Raw genomic sequence first — 8,141 nt, 5'->3', positions numbered from 1 at the left:
CACATAAGGAGAAAACGCAGTGTCAAAATTTTAACTCAAATAGTGAATTTTCAGAACTTATATTCTACCAAGAACATAGAGAAATGAGTAAGAAAGTTCCCCAAACACTGAGGAAGTAAGTATTCAGTGGCATGCAAATACAACTTAATTGATAATTTTGATATAATTCTTACTGATAATTAGACGGCCCACTGAATATAATAAAAGTCTTGATGCTCAGTAAATTCTATTTTAAAAAGTTGTTTTAATAAATAATGCTTTGGTTTTAGTTCATAGTTCATTGGAACTATTCACACTCTGTCTAACACACACACACACACAAACTCATAGATATTTGAGTGGGCTTTACACTATCTTGACTAAAAATCACATATATATGTCTGGGTTCATGATAAAGAAAAATACAGCACTTTGTCACTCTGGAACAGACCTGCATAGTTTGTAATCTATAGCAAAAAATAAATGTGTTATTTTCCACTTTGAGAAGCCACCTAAAGAAGGAAAGTATTGTCTTTTCCTTCAGTTGTAAAGATTTTCATTATCTGTATCGAGTGTTCTGCCCGCCAAATCCTGGTTCTTCTATCCTTGCCCCCATGTCTAACAGCAGCAGATGATGAGAATGGAAGTTTATGATGAGTCTGTCTGTAAGAGAATTGCAGCACTCTTTGCCACTGTCATTACAGTCAGAGTCTAGACTTCCTGGCTGTGAATTGGATTCTTCAGTTTGATTACCCAAAGAATGCCAGCACACATATTCACAGGGCAGGTAGCGTGGCCAGGTACAGAAAGAATGGCAAAGCTTCATTAATTTTGCTTCTCTCAGAAGAAAAAGGGATGATTCAACAGCTTCTCATTGCCTGTGAGGGAAATCAAAATCAATCCAGATAAATTTATATATGTTAGAAAAAAAATTGGAATTGTTTCTAGACCAAGATAAAGATTTAAAAGAAAAGGCTCAAAGATGTTTGGTCCCCTACATTCACTCAACATATCTGATGATGGATAAAGAAGTATTTGATGTGAGTAAGTTACCTATACCCGAATATGGACTGTCTCTTGATCTTGCTGTGGTACCACAGGTAAGATTTCTTCAGCAAATGTCGAAACAACCCACCAAAGAGTGGTTAATGAGTTAAGCTAATAAAGTAATTGTGTCAAGAATTGTTCCCTCACCAATGATGTAGTGCAAGAATTTAGAGCTCACTTCAATGAGAAAACGTCCATCCTTCAGAAAGGTGGGAAAGGACCAGAAGGGTCAGGGTCCAGAATGGCTAGTGGTATTAGTGATGAAGAGGGAGAATAGAAGGTAGACATGGAGGGAATGGAAGAGAAGCTGGGAAAATCAAAAAGTTGTCAGTCTCAACCTGTCACTAACATTGATGAGGCACAGAATATCAAGGAAAGTCCTATGCTGTTCTTGGATAGAGATGAAGAGGAGGAAGAGACCTGATGCTGATTTCTTCACGGTGAAGTGGCACAGTGTCTTTTGGGTTGGACCTTAAAGAGTATAAAGCATTACGGAAGAAAGCAGCTTCAAATCCAGTGTCAAGAGAAAAGTGACCGTGGTTGCAGAAGTAAACAATGTAATGAGGAAAAATTCTTATATTTACATGTACAAATGATTATACAAAGTTAATGATTATATAAGTTACAAAAATGTATTTGTTTATTCAGTTTACATTTACTTACATTACTTTCCTGGGGAACTTAAATGTGTAAATGACTTCGATCACAATAGCTTCTTAACTCCGTTCATAGTGTCGGCAAAGTATCTCAAAGGAGTTGTTAAATTTCTATAATCAAAAATGTAAATGCAGCATGAAGAGTCTGTATTTCATAGTAAATATAGAGCTGGGAAGAACCTTAAAATATAGGTGGTCTCTTCTCAGCTGAGAGGATGGAAGTGCAGAAAGGTTAAGTGACCTCGCCAGCATCACGCAGAGCATTGATTCCCAGAGGAGTGCTGGGACCACGTTACTTCTCCATTAATTCTCCTGTGAATCATTTTATGGCTTGAAGACTCCCTGTGCAATAAAAGTTTATTAGCCATGTGTCAGGAACTTTGCTAGGTGCTGGAGTTACAGGGATTTATGAGACATAACCCATGCCCTAAAGGACATCACAGTCTAATGGTAGAGGTAGACACAAAACATGCTATAGAAACTAGTAAGTGAAATGCATACAGAAGAGAGGCACGTAACCCAGCCTTGAAGGGTCACAGCAGAGATATTAGACAGAGTGACCTTCAATCTGAGTCTTAAAGGATAAGTAGAATTTTTCCAGATGGGTTTGGGGATGGGGGTAGGAAAAGCCCTCTGCATAGGAAAGGATTAGCTAGGCAGAGATACACATAAGCAAAAGCAGTTGATATACTGGGGAGGAGTTGAGGTCTAGAGAAAATATAAGCAATTCATTGCTGCTCGAGTATGAAAGGTGAAGAGGAAGTTAGCAGGAAGTAAGTCTGCATGAGTAGGTCCAAACCTTAAAATGCCTACTAAGTCATATTTAGAAAATGTAGAATAATTGGAGAACTTTCTATAGGAGTGTCATGTTGGGTTGTATTTATGGAACCCTGGTGCCAGCATGTTCTAAGGAGTCAAGGAAAGCAGAAAGATTAGCTAGGAAGTTGGTGCAATAATTCAGTTTTGAGACTGTGGAGACATGAATTAGGGCAGAGAAATTGATATGAGGGCAGAGGAGACAGATATAGACAGAGACGTATAGAAGTTATGAAAGGTTGGGACGCCTCGGTGGCTCAGTCAGTTATTAAGTATCAGAGTCTCGGTTTTGGCTCAGGTCATGATCTCAGGTTCATGAGATGGATCCCTGTGTCAGGATCCATGCTTAGTGCTGAGTCTTCTTGGGATTCTTTCCCCCTCCCTCTCTCTTCCCCCGTTCCTCCCCTTGCTCTCATGCATGCTCTCTCTCTCTAAAATAAATAAATAAAATCTTTTAAAAAAAAAGTTGTGAAAAGTTTCTTACTCACATAATGAGATTTTCTGGGACAGCAGGATTTGATCTTCCAGTTGACACCAAAGGAGAAAGTAGGCTTTATTATAAGCTTGCCTAGATGTGGAGGAGAAGGGGACAGTCAGGTGTAGAGCTGGACAGCTGTCCTCAATCAAACATTAAACATGGAACCAGCCCTTGATTTACAAAGGGATTGCCTTGCCTTTAGTGGCCAAGCATTACACAAATAAGATAAATGGCTAGAAATGGCAGAGTTGAGGCATTCATGTTTTTTAAGCTTAAACTATTCACACATAGATTCCAGTGACCAGGAGTATTAAAACCAGGAGTATTAAAACCTAGCAAAGGGCAGTATAGGACTCAAGAAAGATTTCCATTCCAGAGGGGCGGTGGATCACCCAACCCAGAAATTAAACCCTGAATGTACAAATCCAGCCAAAGGAAGAAACATAAGAAGGTAAGAGCCAAATGCCAATGCTGCTGCTGATCAGAAGTTCACAAGTGCTCAGGAATTTGGTTGGACTAAACCTGCAGGTGAAGGTTAATATCGACTACATCTGGGAGACGCCAGAGTCATGTCACATTTTCAAGAGCTTACAGCCTTGTTAGTGGAGAGGAGGAGAATTCCCATGAAACAATACGGGGCACATTTTACAGTAGAAGACAATCAAGGCCATGATTGGAATGAAGCCTCGAATTATCAAAGTTCAAATTTTAAGACATCATGCCAAGCTTATAAACCCACATGTCTTATCCTGTGGTTAACCCGAAGAGGAAAGAGGAGAGATTTTTCAGTTCTTAAGGGCAAGCAGCCTGTCTGAGAAGGCTTGAGAAGAGGATGAAGATTCTTGCTGGGTTTTGTGACAAGACAGCCTGGATACAATTGAAATTCTGCTATTCAAGAAAGCTGAGATAATCACACAAGTAGAATTTAGTCTTCTATTAAATTCTTTCCTTTTTTTTTTTTTTTTCAGAAGTCACAGCCTGATCCATTAAACTCTTGCTTTCATTTAGCAGTTCTCTCTCTAAGCTGACATCCCATAACACAGGGATATTTTCCAAATATATTTATGCCATCAGTTGAAAAGAATTCCCACCATTAACACACTGTCAAAGACATCATCACCGAAACTGCTAAGTGTTTTTACAGAGTCATGGAATCTCAGCAGTTTATTTGAGAGCCTATTGTGCACATTCATACCTCAAATATCTCAGCCCTAAGTGGATCCTTGTTAGTAGTAGATCTCTTATTGCTACTATATTCTGGAGGGAAAAGGAACGCTGATGAGGCTGGCTTTTCAATAATGGAGAACCAGTGTCATGATAGAAGGCACAGGAGTTTAGAAACATGACAATATTTTCTGGAAGCTAGATGATCTATAAAACACTGTGTTTAGGGGTGCCTGGTTAGCTCAGTCAGTTAAGCAGCCGAGACTCTTGATTTTGGCTCAGGTCACAGTCTCAGGGTCATGAGATCTAGCAGGCACAGGGCTCTGCACTCAGTGGGAAATCTGCTTGGGGTTCTCTGTTTCTGTCTCCCTCTCCCTCAGCCCCTCCCCCACATGACCATGCAGTCATGTACTCTCTCCTTTCTAAAATAAATAAATAAATCTTAAAGAAATTTCACTTATCGTCTCTGAACAGCCAACAGTAGGAACTTCTAGGGAGCATACTCTTCAAAATAGGGTGCTCTGAAATTCTCCTCTTACAGTACAGTGGTTAAAGTCATAGGCATTGGAACCAGAAAGCCTGGGTTCAAATCCTGGTTGTGACACTTATCAGATCTGTCTCTCATCCATAAAAAAACATTAGGAAGAAAGCAATTAATAACTGGACTTGCTTCATGGGGTGGTTGTGAGGAACCAATATTCACAACATGCTTAGGGCAGGGCTCAGATTACAGCAGCGTTGTACAAACATGAGATGAATGCGAGCTATTATTTTTCTTGGGAGTTGATCCTGATAGGTCATTCTCTCACCCTCCGTCTGAAGACTGATAATTAGAGTGTCAGACTTTTCCTTGTTTACTCATGTGCTGAAATCAGGGCCAAAGCTCTACTGTGAGTACGATAAATCCTCTCAATTGTTGCCACATTACTGTAGCTTTAATTCTTCCGTTAATTCTCCAAATTGGCTCAAATTCTCTATCATCCTTGTCATTTTCACCTAATTCCGTAATTAATTCTTGACAGGATTTGCTTCCCAATGCTATTTGCCTTCTAAAACAGTCAGGGATTGGAAAGCAGCCGTGTAATTGCCTTGAGAGCATTTTGCTTGGTTTCGGCGAACCTGGTTTTGGATATATTCTAGGAGGAAGGATCCAAGATTTGTAGAATTCCAAATCTCGTCTTGGCAGCGAGAGCATTTGACTTTGCGCAGATTGTTAAAGAGGTGAGGTACTTAGCTCAGCAGGTGAGAAAATAATTTCTGTTAGCCATTATGACTGTCATGATTTGGGGAAGCAATTCAGAAAACCTCTTTCATAATACTGAAAAGATTTCCTTGACTTTCACTAAAAGAATAGGAGGCATTAGCAAAATTAATTTGGTCAAAGCAAAGCGATAACCAACGTAATCATCATTTTGGAGCTGCATTATTCATTCAGTCAGTCATTAATTCAACAAGAAATTTATTGGGTGTTTTCTATGTTTCTTACTGTTTTGGTCTTGCAATAAAATGGTGAATAAAACCGGGGCCTGGCATCCATATGCCATAGTCTAATAAATTTTAGAAATATGGTTTTGAATATTAATTCTAAGTATCTAGACTACAATTGAGAAAGCATCATTTTTCCTGATGTTACTTCTAATCAGTCCCAATAATCTTGTGTACATAATAAAGTGAAGGTGTTTAGATTATATTTTAAACTCCAAAATTTAGAAATAAAGATGATTCTGTGGGAAATGTCTTCAACCATTGTATATATTCCTGTGGTTAATTGTTCAGTCTCAGTGCCATGTGTAAGAGAGATCATTATTTTACTTAGTGGTTCATAACTGTTCTAGACTGAAAGATCCTATAGAGACCATTTGTATTGGTCTTTATATTCCCACTGCCTAGAAGAACATCTGGAATAATGGTTCTCAAATCTGGCGTGTATCGTTATTTCATCTTTAATATGGCTATAATAATATGGTTGTCTGGACCTATTGTGGGCCTACTGGTAAAGAGTCTTCCAAGGTATAGATATGTCTATTTTAAAATAGCCCAAAGAGGTTTCAGGTGCTCAGTTCAGCTTGAGGGTTGAGACTCACCATTGTAGAACAATTATTAATTGAATGAATGAGTGAGTGAATAAATTAATGAAAAATGTCATCACAAATTTGCACAAAAATCATGCTAGCATATTCCCTTGATTTGTGCAACCAAACTCAAAGCTTTCCTGTAGCAGAAATGAAAGTTATTTAATTAAACAACTCTTCATGTCAATCTTCCATTTGCAATCATCCTGTTTGTCAATAATATATCTTCATTCCAGAAACTTGTGTATTTCCAAAGGAGAGCTGTAAACATTACAGACTAGGAAGCTTTCTCTAGGCTCGCTCACCAAGTAGAGGAAAGGTTCACAAGATGTGAGCTAGTTGGTTTTTCAGGGAAGCAGTGTGAGTGGGGAGAAAAATCATTCAAATATCTGGAATCTGAAGGTCAAAATCATCCTAGAAGTCAGAGATGCTAAGAGTGAGAGCAGCTGGCATTCAGCGAGCTGCCCTCACGTCGCAAGGGAAATTAATGATTCAGGGCAAGTACTTGCACTAATATTTTGTCTCGGAGTCCTCTTCTCCATATCTATTCACTTTTTACAGGAATGGTAATTTTTTTTTTTTTGGTATAAAAGGTAACATTTAAATTAGACTCTCGAGGGAGAGTTAGTAACATCATGAATTATGCTAGATTTACACAATCTTAATTGGATTTGCACAATCTTAAATGAAGTCATGATTACTGTGCAAACTTTTGCACATTTCGGACATGGCTAGAATATGTTTTTTTAAATGCTAGTAACATAGAGAAAACATATGGATAAGAGTAAGCTTTGCCAACAGTTTTAAGCTCTGAATAATTGCAATGCAAGATGTGATTAATTACTAAGTGTTTTAATACTAATTCAATTAACTCCATTCATTTTCCACACCACACTGTCTTTAATTAGCCGATTTGCCATTAAAAACAGCACATTTGTGACAAGAATTGTACAGGAAAAGAAAAGGAACATGCTGTCATTTGAATTCAAATGCTAATTTACAACTAGAGCCTAAGGAAAGAAATACATTTTGTTTACAAAAAAATAAAAAAGGAAGAAAGGCAAACAAAAAAAAATCACTGTTAGATAATAGTAAACATATATTCATCTATCAATATCTTCTATAATGTAAAGCTTTTAGAATGGATTGCAAGTTAGGAACAACATTTCAATAATTCAAATTTAATATAATAGTAATTTTTTACAAAAACATTTTTTCTTCCAATGTGTTTACTGCAGAATACAAACATGTTAATCTAATTGCTCATGACACCACGAATTCCCAAGATTGGATCATTTGATTTTCAGGATAGGTGAGAATCAGATTTCCAGCAGAAAGAACCATCATTATAGTGGAACTTAATTGAATACTTGACCTCAACCTGATCTGCAAAGTTATTAATGGGCTAGCTTTTATGTAAATTGATATTGCTTTGTCATCTTCTCCTTTCCATTTATATAGAGGGCATTGTGCATTGAACGCCTGGAAAAATGAGTTACAATTAAATAATAGCAAGGAATATTTTAGTCATTTATAGCTTACCTTCTTGAATTGCAGATCATTCAATATCATAGCCAATATGCTTTCTCTATTATAATGTTCTCAACGCAGCAGCATGTTTGTTAAATACCATTGTTAAAGCATATGTCATTGTTTTGTAATCTCTGAAGATTTTAGTGGTGCAAATGTGAGTTGGTGTGCGGTAAAAGAAAAGCAAAGCCAGGATTTATACAGAGAGGTTAAAATAGCAGACAATATATTCCAATCTGATTTTAATCAAGAAATTAAAATAGTATCTAGTTGTATATAAAAAGTACTCCATCAAGAAGATAACATCTATTAGCCCATCATTTTGGTTTTCAATTGTGTTATTAAAATGTTTTCATTAAGGATTTATATTTTCATAAATGACAAAACGTATTAATAAAA

At 37.2% G+C, this 8,141-nt stretch overlaps 1 pseudogene; it reads left to right on the top strand.

The window, feature by feature from the left end:
* Window positions 1-381: 381 nt before the first annotated feature.
* Window positions 382-1,622, top strand: LOC113266733 (probable ATP-dependent RNA helicase DDX10; annotated as a pseudogene).
* Window positions 1,623-8,141: the final 6,519 nt, after the last annotated feature.

The sequence above is a fragment of the Ursus arctos genome, unplaced genomic scaffold, assembly GCF_023065955.2.
Source record: "Ursus arctos isolate Adak ecotype North America unplaced genomic scaffold, UrsArc2.0 scaffold_9, whole genome shotgun sequence".
NCBI classification, from domain to species: Eukaryota; Metazoa; Chordata; class Mammalia; order Carnivora; family Ursidae; genus Ursus; species Ursus arctos.
Note: the sequence above shows the minus strand (reverse complement) of the source record. Positions and strands in the feature narration are given on the sequence as shown.